Genomic DNA, 14,561 nt, shown 5'->3' on the forward strand with positions numbered 1-14,561 from the left:
TGCATCACAATTATGTGTTAAGGGATTTTTTTTAAGGAAAAAAAACTGTTTTAACATCGGTGAGTTGGTGCTATTTTCGTTAAGTCTTGGTCTCAAATAGAAATATTCTAAAAAAATTGCATTTTGGGTAATGGTAGAAGGTATATTGTAAATAAAAAATAAAAAGAAAATAAATAAATATAGGTTGGGTGTAAGAGTATGGTTATGGCGATTGTGTGGTTTTTTTTATTATTGCGTGATTGATTTTATTTATTATCAGGTGTTGGTATTTTTTTTTATGGAGATAAAGAGAAAAAAAAAGGGGCTTCCGGGTTTTGGAATTGGGTGAGTTTCATTTGATAAAACTAAAACGAAATGTCGAAAGCTTTGGTGTGTAGTTAGATTATTTTTTAATATCTTTTTGGCAAAAAATGAAACTTTTGAATTCATATATATATATATATATATATATATATTTTGTATAGGACATTATTATTATTATTATTTGGATTTTGAGTTTATATGAATTTAAGCAATTGAGTTTTAGTATTATTATATTATATATACAAAATATGTTTCAATATATGAATATTGTTTACATTAGTGGTTAAAGAAAATATTATTATTGGAATCAAAAGTTGATTTACAATAATGTTATTATGTTGGTTTAGATATAGATGGTTGTTGTTGTTTTAAAAATCAGGGTTGTTGCTGTTTCTTATTTTTTTTAATGGTGTTGTTGTTGGTTTAAGAAAATGTTGTTGTATCTGTATTATCTGGTGTACAATTTTTAGTGATTTATATGTTAAAATCCTTAAGTTTAAGGATAAATTGTTTAGGTTATGATATGATGATGATGTATGGTTAATCTTATGATGATGAGGTATGATATACATGAGTGTGCATATGTGATGGGACAATATTAATTCTTTGATAACTATAAAGTCAAGATAAAAGGATTTTTTTTTTCAGCCATAAGTCTTTGGCAGGATCTTAGCAAGAGTGCTCTTACCCATGTCTTTGTTGAGTGGGTAGAGTTGTTGCTTGTAAGTCCATGGAAAGCATGGGAAAGGCCTTTTCCAAGAAGCGTTGTTGCGCAGGAAAGGTGGATTGGTTGGTTATGAGAGAATGATGTAATGTTTGATATTACTAGGGGGTAATATGATTTGATAATTGCATGTTGTGGTTTTGGGAACATATGATCAGTTGTTATCTTAGTGGAGGTATAAGTCAGATGGTTTGAACATTGGATATTCTTTAAATTGGAAGGTTTATTTTGATGAATTAAAGGAAATTTTGTAATTGGGAAAAATTTTCTAAGTATTTTAGTAACACTCTGACGGGGTGTTACAAGGGGTGGTTATACTAACTTGGTAAGGCGGCCAGTCCAAGCATATGTCGTCCTATAGGATCGACATGAACCCGACTAGGCCGTGTACGAGGTGGGTTCCTTAGGTGTATGATTTTAGTGGCTTCCCAGGTTGTGTACTTTGAGGGTACCTTAGCCGGGTAGTCCCATCAGCCACTAGTACAATTTTGGTCTTTTAACTCGCGTTATACGCCTCGGTTATCGCTTAACCGAAGCATAAAATGGTGCGGTGGTACTTTTGCAATTTTTTCCAAGTTTTATGCCTCGATTCATTAGAAAACCGGTGCCAAATGGTCTTATATGACTCGGTTTTGAAGACTCGAAGCCTAAAAGTTGGCTAATATTTCAAAAATGCCACTACAGCAGTGATATTTGGCCTCGGTTGGAATTGAACCGCTGCCAAAAACTGTTTTCTGCCTCGGTTAAAAATTGAACCAGGCCAAAAGTTATTTTCTGCCTCGGGTGAAACTGAACCGTTGCCAAAAACTGTTTTCTGCCTCGGTTAAAAATTGAACCGAGGCCAAAAGGTTCGTTAGGTTTCAAAAATCGCGAATCACTTTTTTTCTTCTTCTTCCTTGCGTGCGCGTTCTCTCTCTCAGCAACCCACCTCCACTGCTACTGTTGCGCTCCGACCACTCGCAATTACTTGACGTTTGGCTCATTCCTGTTATGGCTTAGCAAAGTGCGATTTGGGGCTCGCAAAGTGGGCATCATTTTGTTGTGTTGCAGGTGCGTGGATGGAGATCGGTCGTTGATGGTGGCGAGACGTGTAGGTGGTGGCAGCGTGAAGAAACTTGCCGTTGTGACGGAGGTGGTTTTACGATTTGGGGGAGGAGACACAGGTTATGGTTTGTGATTTGCTGCAGATGGTTGATTTTTGTTTGCATTTATGCAAATGTGATGTTCACATTTTCGTGTATGAAGAACATGGGGGTTTCATGGTGGTGGCACAATTCACAAATTGCTCTTACGATGAAGGAGAAGATTGTAGTGGTTGCGGATCTTTGGTTTTGAGTTTCGGATGTGGCGGTGGTTGACGAAGTTGTGGTGGAACCATGGTGGCTACCTAGGGTTTCTGGTGGAGAAGATGGGATGTTGAAAATGTAGAGAGGCACATATGGCCTCGGTTCTCAGTAGAACCGAGGCAGAATATAAAGCTTCTGCTTCGGTTGAGACCCGAGGCAAAAAGCTAACCTTTTTGGCCTCGCCCTAATATGCCTCGGTTCTAGAACTGTTATACAATCAGGGTAAAATGACAAAAATAACCGCTGCCAAAAGCCCTTCCTGCACTAGTGAGTCCCTTATGCCATGTACCTCTGAGGGTATCCTATTCGTGTACAACACAACAACCCCTAGTCTTAACATGTTTATATGTTGAAGACTATGAAATAGTGGCCATAGGTTTCTTGATGCTAACTTCTTGTCCTATGGTGCCTAACATACACGAGTTTTGCTAAGAAAATTTGTTATTCTTTGGTTGTATGGTCCTACAGGTATAAAGTTTGAGAAGGATGGTTGTTTCCAAAACATTTATTTGCGTAAGCAAAATCATCACCTTTCATCTTTCTTCTTAATATACATATTTCTCAATTTGGACATTGATTTGCTTCTTGAACTTTAAAGATTAACATGAGTGTCTAGCCTGACACATATTTCTTTGACCTTGCGTAACTAAAATAGTTATTATTCTCTTATAAATTACTTCTTTATAGTTTGGACTCTAAATTATGTCAACATATGAGTATTGAAAATTATGCTTACTCAAGTTTATTTAGAAAATACAAAATCATATATACGAGTTTTAGAAAATCGTTATAGTTTACAAAATCATTATAGCTTAGAAAATTTGAGATAACATTCAGATATGAGATTAATGTTAAGAAAACTAAAACTGGAAGAATATGAATCCAAAAAGGTAATCTAGAAATAATCACAACAATTTTCAATTGTGGTACCTTTCACTTACTTAGCAAGAGAGAAGGGGGACAAAAAAAAAGAGTTTTGGGAACCAGTTTTGAACAAAATTAAGAAAAATTACCATTATCATATGATGTTAGAGCTTAATTCATTATCATTCAAAACAAAATCATGAATTTGACAATTATTAGAATTATCAACATTTATATCTATGTATGGGTTAGGGAGGAGAAGACGTCAACCAATATATCGATGTTGAACGAGATAACTTCAGACGTCCACGCTGATGACATTACCCTAAGAGACACAATTTTAGATAAATAATAAAGGATTAAAATGACTAGTCACAGGTAAAGAAACCCTAAGATTGGATACCCCTATGAAATCTAGGCCCATGAAAGACAAAACTCATACAGGTACTATAAATATACATGATTCAAGAGGTATTAGATCTAACTCAATTATTATAACATTTATTACTTGTGATGTATTGTTGATTTGAGCGTCAGAGTGACTTTACAGACTTCTCAACCGAAAACTCTTGTGATCAAGTCTGGAAGGAGAACTCAAACATACATACGCAAAGACATATCAGTTTTGAAGGAGCAGATACATAAAAAGCAGTAGAAGCGTTAGGAACATGGGTACATCTCAATCTTGTAAGAATAATAAACATTATTATTTAAAACTGTTGTATAAATATAAGGAGAATTAATTGTTATCTCTATCGTTACTTTGTTGATTATAATAAGAAAACTTATTTTCTATACCATGAGTATCAAGATTAAAAACTAAATACTCTTTGATACGAGCCTTATACCTTAAGAATTTGCTAGGACAAACTCTCATATGCAATTATTTTAGCATTAATAATGTTTACGTAACAAAGACATCCAAACACTTTTATATTAGTGATGTCACTCAACTTATTATAGAGTTTTTCACAAAAAGAAACATTAATAAGAAAAGGGGTACGGATTCAATTTGTAAAAAAAATAGCGTAACAATATATCACCATAATTGTTAAGCAATTTTTACTTGAAAAAGCAAAGCTCTAGTATCATTTAATGTGTTAATGTTTTCGTACCACTATACAATTTTGTTTGAATGTTTCAATACATGTAATTTGATGAACAACGGCCATAAAGAGAGAGAAAAATGAACTAAATATAAAAAGGCCGAAAAAAAAAAGGCCCATAAACTATACAGATGTTAAAAGACTAACTATGGGTAAAGTAGTAAATTTGGGAAAAGCAAAACATGAAATGACTAAAAGACCAAAATAATGGTCACGTGCCGTGAGAACAGAAATGGACATTTAAGAAATTTCGATGGCACATTTTTTTTTCCTCATAGATATAGTAGATTAAATATTAAAATCATATTTAATCTATTAAATAATGGATATTGGTATTTTGACACTATAATTTCTTTTTACTATTTTCATTTTTTTTATTAAGAAATACAAAAATTAATTTTTGTTAAGATTATTTTACTTTTATAAAAGTTGTCAGATGGTAGTAAAATAGTATAAAACAACCATTTTCCTTAAAAAATCATTTAGTATGTGGAAAGTGAAGACAATACATAAAAAGATAAACATTGGAGAGAGAAAAGTCAGGCATTGCATTTATAAAGAGCTATGACGCATCGATACTTCAATTTGGATCACGTATCAGATATTTTAAAATACTTTATTAATACTTATCAATTAAGTATCTCATTTACAAAGTTGTAGTAAATTATAAGAAAATCTTTGAATAATGACCAATTTTAGTGACAAAAAATAATTAGTCATTATAGTAATTAATTTATATACCAAATTATAAACGAAACATTATTAGCAACTAAAATAGTTCGAAAAATTAAAATTGGTCCCTAAATTGATAACTAAAATAGTTTTTATCATAAATTAGATTCTAAATTGGTCACTATATTAACTACTGAGGTTTTGATTACTAAAATAATTTGTCTTTAATTAGAAAATTAGTCTCTAACATAAATTTTGTTACTAAAATTGATCATTGTTTAAAAGTTTTCTTATAATGGTATTTTTGTCATGACAATACTTTTTATGTTGAAGACTTTATTACATATGGTTTAATTTGGATTCACAAAGTAACAATAATATATTTATTATGTTTCTAAGAATTATTATACACTTTTCAATATTCATATATCACGTATCTTGTCCTATTATTTTTAAAATAAACGTATCGACGTATCCGATACACGTATCATATTCGTGCTTCATAGATAAAGAGTAATGGCTATTGAAAGAGAAAAGTAAATTAAATTAAATTTTAATCAAATTATAAAGAGTAATGGCTAATAAAAAATAAATTAAATTTTAATTTTAATCAAATTTAATAAAATATAAATTAAATTTTAATTTTAGTTTTTTTTTTTGCAAATAACTTATACCCACATATACGGGTAATATGATACTCACACTTAATCCATTTATAAACGGGTATTAAAATATCCACTACCTGCTACTCGTAGATAATAAAAATTCGTGAATACAACCTATTTGTGGATAAATGTATTTTTGTCACTAAACATTAAATATAGTTTTACCTGTTATATATAAATGAAGAAAATAAAAGAGAATAATCGTTAATAAATTGAAAAAAAAAAACCGTAAAATAGTTTTACCTGTTTATATAAAAATAACTATTAGAGATAAGAAATTATGGACACAAAAAAGAGAATTATCTTTATTTATAGTATTGTAAAGGGTAAATTAGGGATAAGTAATTGTGGACACAAAAAGAGGTAATCCTCTTTATATTTTATTACTAGCGTAAAAGACATGTGTTATTGCTAGGGAAGTCAACTGGGCAGGTATGGTACGGGTAGTAGCTCCTTCGTATCTTACCTGCTGGTTAAATATCCGCCTCGTACCCATATCTATATCCGTTAGGTATTCGTTATGTGGGTACTCACATAATTTTTTAATATCCATAGATATCCACGGGGTATCCGCGGGTTTACAAGGAAATGAAATTTTGTTAAAACTAAATGATAAAAAAATAACTCATTCAAAATTAATATTTTAATCATTTTTTTTAATTTAAATTATAGTATAGCGGATACGAGTATCCACGGGTACATATACTATGATACTCGTACCCGCCTCGTTAACATGCAGGTATTAAATGTTACCTACGAGTATCCATTTACAATATTTATTTCCTACCTGTTGCAGATTTTATGCGCAGATACGATTTTTTTGACATCCCTAGTTATCGCACTTGTGTTTACGCATTTTTTAAATATGCAGAATATTATATTAGTAGGTGATAATGTTGTAATGTTATTCATTAATATACAAAATAAATTTATATTTATTAAAAATAAAGTGAAATAAATGGAGAAGAAAATGAGAAAATAACTATTGATGAATAAGGAAAGGAAGGATAGAAGATAGAAAATTTGATAGAAGACAGGTAAATTAAATGTTAATCTTTACAAATTTAACAAATAATTATATTATAAAGGGTAAAATTGGAATTATGAAATGTGAACAGACAGAAAGAAATCGTTTAATATATACACTCCATTCTTATGTTCACATTTCTATTCCTAATTTTATCCTTTAATATATAACCATTTAAAATAATTATTTTATCATTTTTAACTTTTAATTAATTGCTTTGTTAGATTTAACCGTTTCATTCATTTAATTTTTCTTTTAAATTAATTATTTTTAAACTAAAATAAGTACTTTTATCATACAAAAAAATTCAACAAAATAAAAAATATATAATAAAATTTTAAAAAAAATGATATTTATTTTTAAAATTTATACCTATATATAATGAGATATCCTATTTTGGTGTTCACATTTCTATTATCGAGGGATACCCCATTATGGTATTATATTTAGGCTGTGTTCTTTTGGGTGAATGTACTATTTACAAGAATTTAGAAGAGATGATTAGGAGGTGAGTAGCGTGTTCTTTTGGAGGTAATACAAGGTGATGAGAGGAGATGATTAGAGGGATTGACTGAAAATTCAATCTCACCGTCTATAGTGAGATTAGAGGGTGACACAGCTGAATTTACCAAATTATCCTTCATTATTTAATTTTTGTTACATGTGATTTAGCGGTTAAAATCAATACAAGTGGTTTTAGTTCACGTTCTTAATTCCATATTAACGATAATAATAATTTATTATGGTTATAATAAAAATTATTACTTCTAAAATTACTATTAAAAAGAAAAAAAATCCATGTAAATTAATTATTTTCCACCTTATATACTAAATTTATTTTTATACAAAATATATTGTATCATTCATTTTTTATAAATATTTTTTTTTATATTTTCAATCATTCAATAAAATTTATAAAATAATTTTAAATTATTTATATATAATTTTATATTACCTATAACAATAGGGACATTTTGGTAGTCTAACTTTTTTCTATTAAAAGTTTTCTTTAATATATCACATCAATCAATTCAGTCACAAACTTTCACAAATTTCACTCTCTAATCCACTGTATAATCACCTCTGAATCATTTAAAAGAAACAACACCAACTTCACCATCTAATCCTTTTGATCTCTTCCTCTCCCCTCCCTCTAATCCTTCCTCTCAAAATAACAAAACCTTAGATTTCAACATAATAAAAAATTGGTTAAAAGGACTAAATGCACATATTTCTAAAGATAAGGGATTAAATTGGTTTAAGGTTTTCAAGATGGACTAATTTCAATTTTCACTAATAGTTGAAGGACTAAAAACATATTTAACCCTTTATTAATAAAAATATTTGGTTTATATTTTGTAGATAGGTGAAAATTTCAGAGATTCATTTTAAATGTATCATTTTAAATATTTGGAAAAAATAAGGATCATTGACAACAAATACCGCAAAAATGAAGACGAAATAAGTATTTAAGCCAAAATACAAAGAGAGTTTTTTTTTTTTTTTTTTTTGGAAAATTTGTTGTCTAATTGAGTTATGAATTGTAAGAATTGATTTGGTCGGGTCCATCTAGAATGTTGGCTAGAACAAGGCCCTATTGATCTTTCGCCTGGGCAAGGTCATGTTGACCTTTGGCCTTGGCCAGCCTATCGATATTGATCTTCATTCTAGACCAACCTAAGATAATTTAGCTTGAATCTTTTACTCAAACTCAAAGTAATGTTTTAAGGGGTCCAAACTTACCTTAGCTTTAACACTAACCCACTTGTGAGGGGACTTTTGGGGTTAGGTTTGTTTTTTGACATTTTCATATGGGAGCCCTTAAAACGGATTTTAATGAAGAGTGAAATAGGATTAACCCACTGACCATCGACCAAATTGACATTTGCATTAATTATTTGTCTCAAAAAGTTCAGATTTTGTATCCAATAATCATTTTTCTACTAAATGATAAAATTGACTTGAATCCTCGAAAACATAATTATTTATTATTTTTAACCTTTTAATTGATATTTAAAATATTTCAACTTCTCCTTTTTGCTTTTAAATTTATTTTTATTATGATAATTTTGACGTATATTGTTAGTAGAATTAATGGAGGGAATGAAATATGTCTTTTCTTTACCTTGTACATAGTGTGAAATGTATTTTAATCTAATAAAGATGTGAATGGTAGAATTAAGAAAGATAGTATCATAAACTTAGATTAAAGGATTAATTTATGAAGTAGCTAATTTAAAAGAAAATATTATACACTAAATAAAAATCGATAATATATTAAAAAATTGAAAGTCATTTAGTCCAAACTTTTTTAAACGATTGTCCACAATTTGCACATTTGGCTTTGAATAATTGATTGGAGATGAATGTCACATGTTTTCATTACAATTTTTCTATCATGTCTGTTTAACTTTTTCGGGTTTGACTAGGGGCGTAAATTAGCCGTAAGAAAAGTCTCCTTATTTCTCGAATGCATAGACCCAAAACACACATTTCCTTGCAAAAGAAAACTCGTCATCTTTTATCTTCCTGTTAACGTGTGATATTTGTCTACATCTAAAATTTAACAGAGGGGCCTAGATCTAGAACAAGCATTTTTTCCCATAACCAAAATCTTACTGTATTCATACAGATTGCTCTTAAATTATAGTTGAGACTATAAGTTATATAAGTTATATGCGTATTAAACATTTTTGTTTTCTTGAGTGTATTTAAAAGATATAACATTATATATATATATATATATATATATATATATATATATATATATATATATATATATATATATATACTTTATCACGTGCAAATAACCACGACATGAAGTTGGGCTAAATTGGACTATTTAGATTGTGACATCCACTTACTTGGTCAACAAGGTAAACATATAGTACAATAAAAAGGACTATGATAATAATGAAGGTATTGAATTATAATAATTAATGTCTCTAAAAAGGTAATATTGCATATAACAGGAAACTAACACATTGAATGTTTTAATGAAATATTCTTAAAAGCTTTTAATATTCTTACATTCAATGTGGGATTATAAATTCCTTAATATAGTTTAAAGTAAAAGTTCTAGAAACACTGATGACAAAAAGACTTTCACTTTGAAACAAAGGATAATAACTACTAATTATTTATGGCAACAAAATAACGAGACCAATAGATTCAACAAGCTAAAGATTGGGACGAAAAAAATATATGTACATACAGGTATTCGTAGATAAAATTTGTAATACCCGTTTATAAATAATTTGGATACGGGTATCAAATTATTTGTACTCGCAAGTATGTATTACTTGAAAAAAAACTTAAAATTAAAATTTAATTTATATTTTTTATATTATTTTTTGTATTTTATTTTAAAAATTTATAAAATATCTTTCTTTAAATATTTACATGTATCTACATGTACCTGCGAGTTTTAACATATCCATGGGTATTTTTTAAGCAAGTACTCGATAGATAAATAGGTAGGTTGCGACCTAGTCATCCCCAATCAAAATTGGCCAAATGTGACCGAGATGGTTTGGCCAAAATTTGGCTAAATTCGATCGAGTCGGATCCGACCGAAATTTGATCAAATTTGGTCAAATTGGACTGAATTTACATCAACAAAAAAATTGGCTGAATTCAATCAAGTCGGCTCGATCAAAATTTGACAAAATTTAATTATTTTAATTTGACAGTTATATTTTTTAAATTTAATTTCAAAATTTAATATATTAAATTATATATTGTTAAAATGAAATTTATCTCATAAGAGAAATTCAATTATTTTATCTAAACAACAAATTGATATGTAAGGTATTTTAATTACTATATCCAAACATATTATTTAGAAAATGAAGGAAATTTAATTTCAAGAATTTTAAATGCAATGCATTTCAATTTCTTAGAATTGCTGAAGTGCTTTATTCAAACACAAAATTAAAGTTTCTAGTATTTTAAAGAGAGAAGGAAGTGATACCAAGTTAAAAAATGAGCGTAAAATTTATCACTCTTTTTTCCAACAAATTTATCGACTAACAAATTCATAGATAATAAAAAATTTAAATTATTAATGAATTTGTTTGACAAATTTTAAGATATTTATTATTAATAAATTTTATCGACCAAAAAATTTCGACGATAATTAAAAATTATATTATTCACAAATTCATAAAAAAACCATTTGTTGATAAAATTTGTCATTAATTTAAATTTAATAACAATCTTATTTCTGTCAATAATTTTGAAAATTTTTGTGATGACAAATCTAAGTTTAATGGAAAACCATCGTTAAAATTCAAATTATCACATCGATCAATTCAAAATATCCATAATAATTTTACTCGTATCCAAACAAAATAAATAAATATATTTAAAATAAAATAAAATAAAAATTATTGTCAAAATACATGTCAAAGTAAGCAAAATTACTCATAAAAAAATAAAATTTAAATATTTGGTTTATTCAAATTATTGTATTTCTTTTATAATATGAACACTTTCTTTGAAATTGTTCTTACTTTAATTTATTAATTGTATTATTGATATTGTTTTTTATTTCCATATTATGTTAATTAATGTAATTAATTAACGACATAATTAAAAATATAATACATGTGCATATAGAATAAATACAAATATTATTTTACAAAATAAATATAAATCAAAATCAATGATTTTTTCTAATTTTTTGTTGTTTAAAACAAATCAATTTTTTAAATAAAAAATTGATAAAAAAAAAATGAAAAATGTATCTTTACACATGCTTCTAAACCCAACTTCTTTTTTATGTTGTTCTATATTTATTCTTGTAAACATAATTTACCCTTAAATTTTTTTAAATGTATCTATATCAATAATAATTATCTAAATTGAATCATTTTGATAAAAAGAATCTTAAGGGATAATATATGGGGTGACGACTGGACTGAGTTGAGCCACATAGGTGGCCAGTGAAGGTTGAATTCGGAGATTGAAATTTGTTTCCCTATTTTGAAAAACATATGACATAAAAAAAAACAAATAATTTACATAGTGGAAGTTTAAAACAAAATATAGATATATTTAAAAAATAAATAAAAATAACAGAGATCAAATTAAGAAAAGTTACAAAAGTAATAATCAAACAAAAACATACAAGAAATACGAAGTAAAATTTTATTTTGTTTTGATGATAGAAACGTGTTTAACCCGTAATCATGTTTTGAAACTCAAATTAGATTGTAGTTCCAACTTTCACAACATTGCAAATATGTGGATGCTGTCTGTCCTTTGTTCTAATCCGATAATTGAAACAAAGCATTTATGAGAGAGACATAAACTCCATAAAAAATACATAGTAATCTATTATCTACATATTATAGGAAAACACCCTGTTGACAAATTGTATTTCAAATAAAAATGAGTAAAACAATATTTTTAAGCATGTACGTGTAATGTTATTTGCTATCATATAATCATATAAAATACTATTACAATAAAAACATGATACAGACTCATAAAAATAAATGACAAATACAAAAGTATATCAATCGCAATATATATATATATATATATATATATATATATATATATATATATATATATATATATATATATATATATATAAAATCATCACAATACATATTTAATTTAGGGGCCCGTCTAATCACTTTTTTACGTTATATTTAACTTACATGTTCTTATGAGTATGTCTGTATACTTTTATGAAAATAAAAAAATAAAAAAAATATTTTTATAATTATAAAATTAAATATAAATAACTTTTATAATTTTGTTGTAAATAATTTTGTTTTAGATAATTTTTAATTAAAAAATGGTTAAATTCAAAAGATATCAAATTGAAAAAAAAATTAAAAATGGTTACTAATAAATTTGAAAACATAATTATTTTAATTTAAAAATTATTTAAAAAGTAAAATTAAAAAAATAAACAACAACATAGAAATAGAATATATATATATATATATATATATATATATATATATATATATATGAGTATAGATCATTACCATAATTTTCAAATTATGTCAAATTACATCACGATGTTGGACTATAGGTAAAATAGAAAATTCTGCACTAGAGAAGAATTTCATGATATTATAAACTTAATTTCTTAAAATTAAAATTTTTAATATTATAACTATTTTTGAACTTTTAAATTTTATTTATATGAGTAGCCGATCAGTCAATTTCTGTTTCAAACTAGACTTTGTACTATTTAAGTAATTTTTTTTTTCCAAAAGACTAAATTTTCATAATATTTTTTCTAATAGGATAATTCCTGCTGAAATTCTATTTTTTTAGGAACAAATTCTTAGCAACATTCTTTTTTAATTTTATAAATTTATATATATTTTTTTAGTAAATTACTTTAATAAAAAATTATAATTTTTTATAAACTCATGTAAGCATAAACTTTAAAAAATACATTGAATTTAATATTTGATTAAAAATTAAAATATATTATATTTGTTAATTTAAATAAATTTAAAAACTTAAAAGTTATATAAAAAAACAAATTAAAAAATTTGGTTTAGGAAAAATACATAAATTTAAATTTAAATGACTAATAAATTCAACATATATTTATCTAAATTTAAATTTATACATTTTTCTAAATAAAATTTAGATAATTATTTTTTGAAGTTATTAGTCATTCAAATTTAAGTTTATATATTTTTTACTATTTTAAAACTTTTTTAAAAAAATATATTCTTTTTTAGTATTTTTTAAATATTATTTTATAATAGAAAAAAATGTTGCTAAGAGTTTGTTCATAGAAAAACAGAATCACACCAACAAACAACCTACAAAGTTAAGAAAAACCATGATGAGAATTATTTTATTCAACATTAAAAAAAAAAAAAAAACTAAAACTAATGGTCTACTAACATCAATAAATTTCAAAAGTGATATATAACATGACAAAAGTCTGTAAAATATCATTATCTAGATATATGTAATTTCTTAGTTACTCACACGGATGAACCTTAGTATAGTGTGAGGATGGCTATTGTCCCCCGAATTAATTTGAATTCCTAAAGTGAAATTGTAATTTGTTTATGTTCTAAACTTTGATACTTTAAATTTTTTACTTCTAAAAATGAATGGACATAATATTTTTAATCTAATAACATTAAATTTATTTGACATGTTAAACGAAACGACGTCCTTGGTAGACATTTGAGCTAAGAAAGATGTTAAATGATGTAAGTAATTTTGTAAGTAATTTAAATATCAATATAAAAGGCACACACGTAAAACAAACAATCAACACAGTTGGGTTAAAAGGATTACATTTATTCATTTTTTAAGTTTGAAAGTTTGGGACAGAAAATAATTACAATTTTGTGTAAGTTAAGAGACCAAAAATATTTTAACCCCCATTCAGTATGTTTCACACCTTCAAAAAAATTAATATATATTTTGACGTCCCAAAATAATTTTTGAAGATTCGTCATTGATTAGATACACATTACTAAAATAAAGTTTTATAATAAATGAAGATTGGATTATTTTCATTGTATCTATAGTTATTTTTTAAAGATGTTTTTTTTATTTGAATTTTAATATCTTAAACATAAATAAAAGAGATAAAAAAGTCTACAATTTAGCTTATCGCAATTAGGAATGACAATGAGGTGAGATGGTCAAGGCAGATTTTTGAAGGGCTTGAACGAGACTTTGGCACCCCAGATTTTTTCTAACTATTTTTGTATTTATATAAAGATTTTTATATATAAATAAATTATTTTTTAATATCTTTTAATTTTTATATACCTAAAATTTTGGCATGTTCAAAAATAGTTAGAAATATATATATATGAATAAGAGAAGATGCAAACTTAATTGATATTT

This window comes from Vigna unguiculata, chromosome 1, assembly GCF_037176805.1.
Source record: "Vigna unguiculata cultivar grain cowpea cultivar isolate G323 ecotype 2 chromosome 1, ASM3717680v1, whole genome shotgun sequence".
NCBI lineage: Eukaryota > Viridiplantae > Streptophyta > Magnoliopsida > Fabales > Fabaceae > Vigna > Vigna unguiculata.